Genomic DNA, 12,942 nt, shown 5'->3' with positions numbered 1-12,942 from the left:
TCATTTCAGATAGGGAAAAAAACTAGGGATTATAAAACAAGTTTTAATTTACTCTCTACTCTTGTAATCTTTTTTTTTTGCTGAGGCAATTGTGGTTAAGGTCCCAGGGTCACACAGCTAGAAAGTGTTACGTGTCTGTGGTCAAATTTGAACTCAGGTTCTCTTGACCTCAGGGCTGGTGTGCTTACCCACTGCACCACCTATTTGACCCACTACCCTTGTAATCTTAAACAGATCTTTTTTGAGCCTTGATTTTTCTCAGAGGATAAATGAAAATACAAATACCTATCTTTCCTGCTTCAAAAGGCTGCCATGAGGATCTAATAAGAATATATCTAGTAATATGCTGAAGCAAGCTCAAACAGTTTCATGATTGTTAAATTTTCATTGTGAACCTTTTTACCCAGGAGATAAGCAAAAGCTATAAATCAACTCTTGATGTATTCTTTATTGTATAGACTTAAGTGATTCTGAAAATATTAATACTACATATTAAAGTTTAGAGTATGTTCTGAGAGCTGTTCCCTCTTCAGAGAGCCAGTTGTTAAACATTTCCCAGTACACACTTATTATATGTGTAAATCCACTAGCATCTTTCTGGGATGCAACCCTATTTAATGTTAGTTCTGGGTTCAACTGTGTGTTAATAAAGGCATTTTTCAAAATCAATTTCCAATTTGAAGAGAAATAATTTAAAGGATTTTATTATTTTTCATTTTTTTCTTTAGTTTTGTTGATTGATTGTGTGTGTGTATGTGTGTGTGTTCATTATTTGGGGACTTATGTTGGAATTTTTTTCCTCAACGGGTATTGAAAGGAAATCTGCTTTTTACTATTTACACTATTTATTAGCCAAACTAGAATATTTTCTACACATATAGTTAATATGCAACACATTTCATCTGGCCACCTACCCAATCCATCTTGCCATCTGACCTGTCACTGTTGTCCTGCTTCTCATTTTAAGCAGCACTCTCAGCATTCAACCTATAGAATTAATGCTCTGAGCTCTGGGGACCTTAATCTAGTCAGTTTTAGAACTCTACTTGGAGCTGTTATCACTGATGAATGAATGAATGAAAAGTTTCCTAACTATTTCTAGCCAGTCCCAAACCATTAAATCAGTAATGTTAATATCCCCAAAAGCTATATGTTGACTTAAACTACTACTAATTAATATTATCTATGTTCTATCATATTTTTATATATTTTGTCAAATATTTGTCAATTACCTCTTAATTTGGTTTGATAGGGAGTGTAGTCAGATCATTCCTGTACAGAGCCATCTACTCAGTCAGATTGACATCTGATATATTGACAACCTCTCTCTTTTCTGTCTCTTATTCTGGACATCATAACTTAATTAATACTATTGTTGTTGTTTGTCCTTCCTTCTTAAAAATGACCATGATATCAGGGAGGTGATTGCATGACATTCAAGTGAATTGGTTTTAATGAGGGAGGGCTGGGCAAAGTCACCAGTCTCACTTTTTCTTCCAGAATCATTCAGTCATGGCAAGATGCAGATTAGGATGACGAGATAGTGCTGGATGCAGTAGGAGACCTTGACCTTAAAGACTTAAGGTCTTTAACAAGTCTGTTTGACTGAGGCAATGCCCATTCAGTGATAAAAGCTAGGTAAGAAAGTCCTAGTAATAATATTTCTAGGTCAAAGGGTATATACAGTTTATAATTCTGGGTATAGTTCTGGATTGCCCTCTAAAATGATTGAATCAGTTCACAGTTCCATTAACAATGTATTAGAGTTCCAATTTTTCTATATCCCTTCCAATATTTGTCATCTTTCCCTTCTATCATTTTACCAAATTTGATAGGTATGAGATGGTATCTAAATGTTTTTTTTTAATTTTTCATTTTTAAACAGGAATGTTAATAGACTGACCCATGGATCAATTCACTATTCCATTGGTTCTCTGGAGGAAAATTTATTTCCCTGGGCACTACTCTTCTATATGTTTGGTTTTCTTCCACTAGAATATAAACTCTCCCTGAACACAGATTATCTCACTTTTTGTATTTGTTTCCCAGGCACTTAGAACTGTACTAAAACACATGGGATTGAGTACTTATGTTAGTTTTTTTTTATTTAATCATTTATGGATGGAGCCAAATAATAGATGAATGAATGAAAAGGAAAAAAAAAGATTTACCTTATGCCAAAATTGCTACAGTTTCTGGTAAAGCCTGATCAATTTGCTCTGGTCTCTGGGCAAGGGTTGAGAGGAGAGTTTAGGCTGGAGAAATGTTGATTATTTCAAAAGGAGCAAAGGTTATTTCAGGGAAGAAATGTCAGAAGGGATTTTTCTGGATATCCATATGGCTATTTCTTTATTCTCCCTACTTTACCAGCCTGGTTTAGAAAAAAGAATGAATCCTAAAAAGACTAACATACTACATATAGTTATTAAATGGATTTACATTTCTTAGATCAATGAATTGCTGAATCACTTTTGTCACTTTTCAAATGTTGTATGGCCTTATAAATTAGTTAATTTATTTGAGAAGAGGAATTTGCCTAACTCAAAATGCTTCAAATCTGTTAAGAGAATTGTAACAAGATTTTCCTAGCAAAAGACTAAATGGGTCTTGTAAATGTACTAATTTGTACATCTAATTCCTTCAAATTCATTTGGCATCCATTTAAAAATGCTCTGCTGATTATAAGGACTCTTTTTCCTATACAAATGGCATATTTAATTCAAAAGGAAGTTCACAAGAAATCAGTGTTTGTTGTAGACAGATAAATGTCAGACATTTAACTAGGCAATAATTCTTAATTTATTCCTCAAGACAAATAGCTCAGTTATTGAGTTGTTAATGCAAAAAAGTAAACTTTTTTGGAGAGGTATCTCAAAAGTTCATCATAGTTATTTCCTGGTCTCTAGGCAACACTATGAACAAACTATCTGGAAAAGGAATATATCTTTTTCCTCTTTAATAGTCAAAGAAAAAAAATTCAGAACCTCCCTTGGAAATGAATGAAAACTATATAGAAGATTTATATCATTTGAAGTCTGAAAACGAAAATGCATTTGGAAGTGTCACTAGAGATCACCTAATGTAATTTGCTCATCTTACAGGGGAGGAAGCTGAGACCAGAAGTTAAAGAATTTGTTCACAATCACAAAGGTATTAACTGGCAGAGTTGGAATTCAAATCCAAATTCTTAGATTCTAAACTCAGTACCTTTTCCACTATAGCAGGAGTTTTTATTAATAAATAAAATGTTAAAAATAAAAACCCATTTTATTAATTAATAAGTTTAATATCTTGTCTTTCAAAGTCTAGTGAAACCAATGGACTCTATTTGACAATAATTCTTTTTTGGCAATTGGGGTTAAGTGACTTGCCCAGGGTCACACAGTTAGGAAGTATTAAGTATTAAGTCAAATTTAAATTCAGGTTCTCCTGACTTCAGGGCTGGTAACTCTATCCACTGCTCCACCTAGTTGCCCCAACAAATAATTCTTTTTTTTTTTTAAATTTTATTTTTTATTATTATTTTTTTAAATAGCTTTTTATTTACAAGTTATATGCATGGGTAATTTTACAGCATTGACAATTGCCAAACCTTTTGTTCCAGTTTTTCCCCTCCTTCCCTCCACCCTCTCCCCTAGATGGCAGAGTGACCAGTAGATGTTAAATATATTAGAGTATAAATTAAATACAAAATAAGTATACATGACCAAACCGTTATTTTTCTGTACAAAAAGAATCAGACTCTGAAATATTGTACAATTAGCCTGTGTGGGAAATCCAAAATGCAGGTGGGCAAAAATTTAGGGATTGGGAATTCAATGTAATGGTTCTTAGTCATCTCCTGGAGTTCTTTCTCTGGGTTTATCTGGTTTAGTTCATTACTGCTCCATTGGAACTGATTTAGTTCATCTCATTGCTGAAGATGGCCAGGTCCATCAGAATTGATCATCATATAGTATTGTTCCAACAAATAATTCTTTAAAAAATTATTATTTCAAAGAAATATAGTTTAGTTTAAGGTTAGTAAAAAAAAAGATGGATTTTCTCCCTACCCAGCTTAATGGGTATAAACCTGAAATCTGTCTGTGCCTTCCAGATTAAGAAGCTCTCTATTACAGCATATTGTCAGGCCTCTATTTAGTTCACTGTGAAAAAATGTACATCTTTATATTTTTACCGATAACTTCCTTAATTAGGTTAGTATAGAACCAAGAATATCTATATTCTTGTTTCAAGTTTAGGTTGGGATCTTAATTCATTTTGTTTTAAATTAAGTGAGCCAACTTCTTAGTTGCTGCCTCTATTCCCTCTCTCTGTTCTTTCCTTTGGGAAATCATGAATGCCATAGTGAAATCCTCATTAAGCTGGTCACTGCTCTCCCACAGTCAACTCAGTCAGTGACCAATTTGTGACCCTGGCTCTATTCTTTTTGGAGTTTTTCAGCTCACAAATTTTGGCTCTCTCTAAGATCTCTCTATAATGGACCCTGGCTCCTAAGTAGTGGGAAGGATATATTTAAAAAATATATCTGTATAGGCCTCTTCCTTTCTTCTATATACCTTCTATGACAAAAGTTTCAGAAATAAATACTTCTTAGAGGTTCAAGCAAAAAAAGAATCGGAGGTGTGATATTGTGTTGTTATAACTATTTCTTTTGGGGGCATTTCATCCTATGATTTGTTATAAGGGAATGGATTTTTTCTTCCACGATCTAAATGGAAAAATAAGAAGATGAGGACTTTTTGTCATCCACCTGCTAGTGCTTTTCCTTCTTAGGTTCTCCTCTGTCTACTATGGGCCTATTTATATATGTACAATATTTTCCCGCTAGATTATAAGCATCTCCTACCTCTCTAACTGGTTCCTATGTAATCTTAAGGCTTCCTTCGCCATTCTCCCTCCTAACTCCACTACTTGAACCTTTCCTCTCCTGTTTCCTCAAAGGATTTGTTCTATTGATGATTCTTTTTCTCTAGTTTTCATCTTTAGCTATTACTTCTGTTCCTCCTTTTTTGCTACTTTTGAAAAGTGTCCGAAACTGATCTTTCATTCATTATTCAACAAACAACTTTACATATACTGAGGAAATAAAGATTTTAAAAAGATATGGCCTTTACCCTTAAGGAACTTAAATTCTTCTATAAAAAAAAATATAATTTCTGCATATAATATCAAGCATAGGAAAAAGTCCAGATAAAATTCAGGAGAAATATCTGAGGAGGGAAAAAGCACATTGTAGAGGGTCTTATAAGAAAGGTGAGTTTATATTTTATACTAGAAGCAATAGCTAGGTACCAATGGTTTTTGAGCAGAAAAGTGTTATCAATGCAGGGAGTAAAAAGACAAAGATGTTGTAAAAGTATCAAGCCTAAGTACCATTTAGGGCAGTGTGTGCCATCTCAGAATAGAGATGTTGAGGATTTAGGGAGGGAAATTACAAATTCAAGTTATAATCACCTCTCTCTCTCTCTCTCTCTCTCTCTTTCTGTCATGTGTGTGTGTGTGTGTGTGTGTGTGTGTGTGTGTGTGAGACACTTTAGTAACTGACTCTTATGGTATATTGTATAGTATTTGCTTCTTAATTTGTTTGCTAGCTTCTAATCTCATCTTTCCAATCCATGCTTCACATAGCTACTAAAAAGATCTTCCTTTGGAAACATGATGTAAAAGGAAAAGTTATGGCTAAAAAAATCATCTTTCCCAAAGTATGGGCAAAAAGTCCTTCACAAGAACCGTTAGAGGCTCCCTACTGTCTCTAAGGGGGATAGTACAAATCCCTCTGCCTTTAAAGACTTCTATCTATCTTTGCATAAATTCCTTTGCATTTTTCTCTTTCATTCTAATCACATTAAAATAGCTTCGGCATATCATCTCCTACCTCCATGCACGTGAATGAACAATTTTCCATGTTTGGAATTCACTTCTTTTACATCATTTCTCTTAGAAATCTCTTCCTTCAAAGGTGACTGTCGGTGCACAGAGGCCACTCCTTGTAAAGCCTTCCAGTGCTCCCTCTCCCCCTCTGCTGCAGTTTTAAAGTGCTTTTTTTTTCCTCTCAAAATTTCATAGACTACTATAGTCATTAGAATTTCAAGAAACTTCAAGGTCTCATATTCAGTTGATTTAACTACAGGATTTATTGAGTGATAAACAAACCACACGGGCATGCTTTCATACAAGAAGACATTACTTCACTGCTAACTGCTTTGTCTGACAGTAGAAAATGAAGCTGTAAGTTAACTGTACCCAGATACTATTAGCCTGGCCACTCACTGGAGAACTTAGTGGCTATGCAGTTTATATTGAGGAAGACAAAGATTTGGGAGCTTCTTCCACATGGAGGTCAGATGAGATTGAACACAGGGTTTGGCAAAATATCTCAGGAGACAGTGGTACTTAGGAATGTTCATCACTCAGATCTGTTCTCTCCACCTGTATGTCTCCCCTCCCCTGAAAAAATGGTGTTCAATTTAGCCTCCTCTGTATCAACTACATTTTCTGATCTCTCCCATGCTTCTTCACATTCTGCTTTGCATTAGTTTTCTGTGTACTGTATTCTGTTAGTAGGATGTAAACTCCATGAGGATAAAAATTGTGCCGGGTTTTTGTTTATTTTTAATCTTTGTACTTCTGTAGCACCCACCGGAGCAGTATGTGCTTTTAGAATTGAACTGAGTTGGAAAGCAGGATTTGCAGACATCAGAGGTGTGACATCCCTTCTCTAATCCTACAGGATGATTCCTCAGCCTCTCAATTCTAGCACCTTCCTTCCATCAATTATCTCCTACTTATCCTGTATATGGATTGCTTTATATATATATTTGCTTGTTGTTCCCCTCCCTTCCAATAGATTACAAGTTTCTTGAGGACAGAGACTGCCTTTTGCCTCTTTTTATATGCCCAGTTTTTAGCACAGTGCCTGGCATATAATAAGCACTTTTAAATGTTTATTGAGTTGAATTAAATTAATCCCTTATGTCCTTGGGTCCCCCTCAGTCAGATTTCTGGCCGAAGACTTGGGACCTAAGAAACAGTTAGTTGTCCAATTTATTTGGAATGCTTAGTGGTGTAAGCAGTGAGAAGAGTGATGTCAGGTAATGGAAAACTTTGTAGAGCTGATTAAGGAGACTGGACTTTGTTAGGCAATGGGGAGTCACTGGATGTTTTAGAGCAGAGGAGTAACAGGATGAAGGCTGTGCCTGAAGGTAGCTACTCTAGCAGCCATGTGGCATGGGTGGGAAGATGAGGTAATTTTTATAAGACTCCTAAAATAGATGAATGAAAAGGACTTGTGATTCTAAAGCCCTTTCCATCTCTAAATCAATGATCCTATACTTTGAGAGATGGTAGACCATTTTAGCATCTTTGCCAAGAAAAACTCAAATACAATCATGAAGAATCGAACCCAATGAACATACTCCTCTGGGAACCTAAATGAGGATAATAGACCAGAGAATCGAAGGAAAATGGCATGAAGTTTTATTCATAATAACATTTTAAAGATATTTTAGAGTAGTATATTAAGGAAACAATTTCACAGGAAAAATGAAGAGTATTTAATCTATTATTCCGGGCATTGGTTTTTTATTGGGGCTAAATCTGGGACTAGAGATTTTAGAAGTGAGTCTTCTGACTGAATTACTAAGGGATAACCTATGTACTTTGCCCTTTTCTCCGTTTCTTCTTCTATATTCATATAATTGCAGGTTTATATGATGATTAACTAATAAGAGGTGATTGTGAAGCACTGTGCTATGTCAAAACTAACTAATAACTAGATGAGTTAAAGACTGAGAAAAGCTTTAGCATTTTAATTTCTTTTGCTCTCATTAATCATCCTTGGACTATGCTTTGGGCTTTTAATTATTATCGTATTCATTTCAGCAATAGGAATCTATGGTACCTCCTAATTAGTTTGAATATGAGATAGTATAATAAACTTTGCCCCTTGGCACCTAGTTATTTTTCTTGTTACTAAACAAAAATCATTTATTAAAGACAAAGTATGCTGACCCCTCATTAACTAACTTAAAAATTTTAATATCTAGACGTGTTGTTCTTAGTCTATGAAATTTTATTTTTAAAAGACTATAGAAAAAATGGCAAGTGTGACTTGAATGAGACTGTAATAATGAAGCACTCATGATTTAAAGGGAACCATGACATAAAAGAACAGAAGAGCTGATGGAGTCTTCAAAGACTTTCTATAAACATGAAATGTATAAAACATGAAAACCTATGCCAACTAACTATTACTATTTGACATTATGAAATAAGTACCATGTGAGAGAGGCTATTAATGATTCCAAGGAAGAAAAACCAACTTTCTGACACATACAGCCATTGTTGTTGTTTGTCCCTCCTTCTTGAAGAGGACCATTTGAGAGTTAGAAAACACAACTGAGATCTAGAAAAAGGAATTTTTCCCTTCCTGCTTCAAACTAGCAATCATTCTATCCTAAAGGAAAGTGAAAAAATGGGCTTTTAAGAGTCAATGGAGGATACAATTACTTTTTCATATCTAAGAATTCAACTCATTTCAAATTCATTATGCATTTCTCCAATATCTACTTTATAATTTTGAGTTGTAGGCTGTCTAGACCGAAGCTACATGCCCAGGATTCTCTCCATTCGCTAATATCCATATTTGTCAGCTTTATCCTTCCCAATCCCTACCTAAATCTGTCTTACCTTATCCTATATTTCCACTGTGCTCTCTGGAACCCCTATTCAATTGTTAACTAATTACTCTTTGTATCAGACTGGTTTCCTCATATTCTTCCCTCCAATTATTCACCTAACATGGAGGCTATTTCCCAACCACATGGTAGAGAAACCTCCCAAAGCACTTTCCTGGTGTCTCCTACAAGGCTACTACTACACTCATTCTATGGAAGCAGATCAAGGAGTAGTAATCTTAAAAACTGATCAGCAGTAAAAATAGAGATAACCCTAAACATGCTCTCAAGCTTCTGCTGAGTTAGAAATAATCTTAATGCCTTTGTAACAGGGGGGAAAAAAGAAAGTAAAAGAAGGGCTATTAATTTTTCCAATAATAGAATATTGGGGTTCCCTCCAACATATTTTTTCAATGCCTGTCCATGCCAGTGGGCAGATTTAAAATTATTTTAAATCAGGACAGTCACAAATCTCAAATTTTTTTATTTAATAAACTTCATAAAGCAGGAGAGGAAGGGATTAAGGGAATATTGTATTTTTGTTCAGTCATTCATTCAGTCATTTCAAGAGTCTTTGTGACCCTATGTGGCTTTTCTATGCAAAGATTCTGGAATGGTTTACTTTTAGCTTTTCTAGCTCATTTTACAGATAAGGAAAATGAGGTAAACAAGGTTGCACAGTTAGTAAGTGCCTGAGGCCACATTTGAATTTGTGGCTTCTGATTTCAGATCAAGTGCTTGATCACTGAGCTGCCAAGCTGCCTCTTGACTATCTTATTGCCCCTAAAAAGTGAGCTAATTGCAATTACGGGGTGTGGTTTTTTAAGCTACTATGGAGACAAAAAGGCTTGGGAGGAGAAAATATGGCAAAGAATGTTGGCAGCTCAACTATCCCTTCTCAGTGACAAATACCACCATCACAACCTATTGTTAGCAAAAACAGTTTCTGACTTCAAGTACCTTACATGCTAAGACAGTGGATAAGATATTTCACTGAGATGTATTCTTTTATTCATATGAAATCATTATAGTGATTATCAGCAAATGACATTTCTTTTTTTCCTTTATAAATCCTATAATAATAATAATAGCTAGTATTTATAGAGCACTTTAAGATTTGCCAAGCACCTTACATATATTATTTCAGTTAAGCCTCTATTCTTTATTTTTTTACATTACATTTTCTCATTTTTAACATTGGGGAAATTATGAATATAAGTTCTGACTGATCTCTGATTCAAATGCCCTTTCTAGAATGATACATTATATAATGCCATTTATCATATTTTATTCTTCTTTAAGAATTGAAATTAAAATGGGGGTGGCAATGGATAAAAGGAAATTTGTGGGTAATCCCAAATTCTATTTCAGTTATTAATTTCTATCCTCCCATTAAAATTTTGTCATTGACTTTGGAAAGTAGGGGAATGGATTGGTTTGGATTCAACTTTTTTATTTGTGATAGAAAAGCTAATGAAAAATGGGAGGTCAAAAGGCAGGAGGAAAAAAGTTGGCCTTGGACAAACCATCCACTAGTTAATAAGTACTGGAGGATGAGAGATTTGGCTTTAGTGTGAGCCTCTTCTGATTTTTCACATTTTCTTTCCTCCAGTACTAGTAATAATTATCAATTACCAGCAGTTTTCAAGTGGAGAAGAGGCTAATCAAGAAGTGCATGAAATCCTTCACAGAATCACAGAAATTAAAGAGAACTCAGAATCCATTTAGTCCAATACCAGACAAGTGCTTATTCAACTCAAAGGCTTCAAGTGAGAGGGAACCTACTAGATCTCCAGGCAGTTCATGCTATTTTTGGAGAACTTCAATTAAGAAACTTTCTCTTACATCAGATCTAAATCTAGTGCTTTGCAACTTCTACACATTCAGTTCATATTGTTTCTGCTCTCTGGGGCCAAGCAAAAGCAGTCAAATCTCTCTTCTACGTGACAATCTATCTATCAAGTCTTTGAGGATGACTATCCTGTCCAAACTTCCCTCCAACTGCCAGTCTTTTCTTCTTTATGCTAAATTCTTTCAATTAATCTCAACCAACATAAATTTGAGACCCTATGCCATCTCAGCTGCTTTCTACTGGACAATCTCCAGCTTACCAGCTTGTCTTACCTAAACACTAGCACTCAGAAATGAACACAACAGTGTGAGCAGATGGAGTAAAATGGAACGTCCTAATTCCTGAATGTTTTGCTTCTGTTAATGCAAACTCAATCCATGTTAGCTTTTGGGCTGTCCTAATTTCCATATGGCTTGGCTGAATGACTAGAAAAACATTCAAAAGACACATATGGGCCTTATAATGGCCTCAACGAATGGGCCTTATAATCAAGCCTCACAATGTTTTCTGTGAAACTTTCCTTGGTTGCCTCAGCCTGAAGTGATTTCTCTCTACTATGAAATTATATTTATTGTTTATAGCCATCATTTGACACAATATGTATTGCATTATATTGTTCATTTTCTTTTTGTATGTGTGTGAACCCTCTTCGCCATCCTTAATTAAATTATTAGGTCTTGAGGGCAAACACTATATGGTACTTCTTTGTGTCTTTCTTAGTGCTTTGTTCATAAAACAACAATTTTTTTAAACATATAAAGTCTGAACCCTTTTTAATTTCTTTATTACTTGAACTGAGATGAAAAATGGCTATAGAATATACAACCAACCAAACACATAATCAAGATTTGACTACAGTTTGATATTATAGCAGCTATAGTAAGAAGTTTATCAGGGGATTTTGGGTCAATTGAGCCCACTCCCCAAAATTAAGGGTGCTAGCCACAAAGTGGTTTATTTTTGGTTATTTCAAGGAAATTAAAATTTAAGCAACCCATTTGCGTCTTATTAATAGTTAAGCATTGATTGACATAATATACTAGATTTGCTTTTGATTGTATATTACTCTAAAACCTTTTGTCTGTTGTCTGTCTATTCAATTTTTAACTAGGGAACTGAGTAATCTCAAGACAGTTGAGCCAAGACAATCAGCTTTTACGAGCACTTCTAGCAGAGTTTGGCAAGTGGGAGTAAAAGGAATTTCTTTCTTCCCTATCCTCTCCACTGGCAATGATTTCTCACAACAGAAGCACACAGCCACTGGAGATAAAGGGTTGAGAGTAGCCCAAGAGGAGCATTCAAGGATCCTGAACTTTAACCTCCTATAGAAGGTTAAAAAACTCCTCTAGACCTGTGGAAGAGGAAGGAATTTATGATCAAAGAAGAACTAGAGATCATTATTGATCACAAAATAGAAAATTTTGATTATGTCAAATTGAAATGTACAAACAAAAATAATGCAGACAAGATTAGAAGGAAAGCAATAAACTGGGAAAACATTTTTCCAGTCAAAGGTTCTGATAAAGGCTTCATTTCCAAAACATATAGAGAATTGACTCTAATTTATAAGAAACAAGCCATTCTCCACTTGATAAATGGTCAAAGGATATGAACAGACTATTCTCAGATGAAGAAATTGAAACTATTTCTAGCCACATGAAAAGATGCTCCAAATCATTATTAATCAGAGAAATGCAAATTAAGACAACTCTGAGATACCACTACATACCTGTCAGATTGGCTAGAATGACAGGGAAAGATAATGCTGAATGTTGGAGGACATGTGGGAAAACTGGGACACTGATACATTGTTGGTGAAATTGTGAATACATCCAGCCATTCTGGAGAGCAATATGTTCAAAAAGTTATCAAACTGTGCATACCCTTTGATTCAGCAGCGTTTCTACTGGGCTTATATCCCAAAGAGATACTAAAGAAGGGAAAGGGACCTATATGTGCACGAATATTTGTGTCCAGAAACTGGAAATTGAGTGGATGCCCATCAATTGGAGAATGGCTGAATAAATTGTGGTATATGAATATTATGGAATATTATTGTTCTGTAAGAAATGACCAGCAGGATGATTTCAGAAAGGCCTGGAGAGACTTACATGAACTGATGCTGAATGAAATGAGCAGAACCAGGAGATCATTATATACTTCAACAACAATACTATATGATGATCAATTCTGATGGACGTGGCTCTCTTCAAAATGAGATGAACCAAATAAGTTCCAATACAGCAATAATGAATTGAACCAGCTACACCCAGCAAAAGAACTCTGGGAGATGACTATGAACCACTACATAGAATTCCCAGTCCCTCTACCCTTGTCCGCCTGCATTTTTGATTTCCTTCACAGGCTAATTGTACACTATTTCAAAGTCTGATTCTTTTTGTACAGCAAAAT

The 12,942-nt window shown here is 35.0% G+C and overlaps 1 protein-coding gene across 1 annotated transcript in view; it reads right to left on the bottom strand.

Annotated features, from left to right (window-relative positions):
• Positions 1-12,942, bottom strand: part of SEL1L2 (SEL1L2 adaptor subunit of ERAD E3 ligase) — a 160,507-nt gene that overhangs the window by 3,671 nt on the left and 143,894 nt on the right. The gene's annotated exons all lie outside the window — the stretch shown is intronic.

Source organism: Sarcophilus harrisii, chromosome 2 (assembly GCF_902635505.1).
Source record: "Sarcophilus harrisii chromosome 2, mSarHar1.11, whole genome shotgun sequence".
In the NCBI taxonomy this organism is placed as follows: domain Eukaryota; kingdom Metazoa; phylum Chordata; class Mammalia; order Dasyuromorphia; family Dasyuridae; genus Sarcophilus; species Sarcophilus harrisii.
This window is presented reverse-complemented; position numbering and strand designations above follow the sequence as displayed.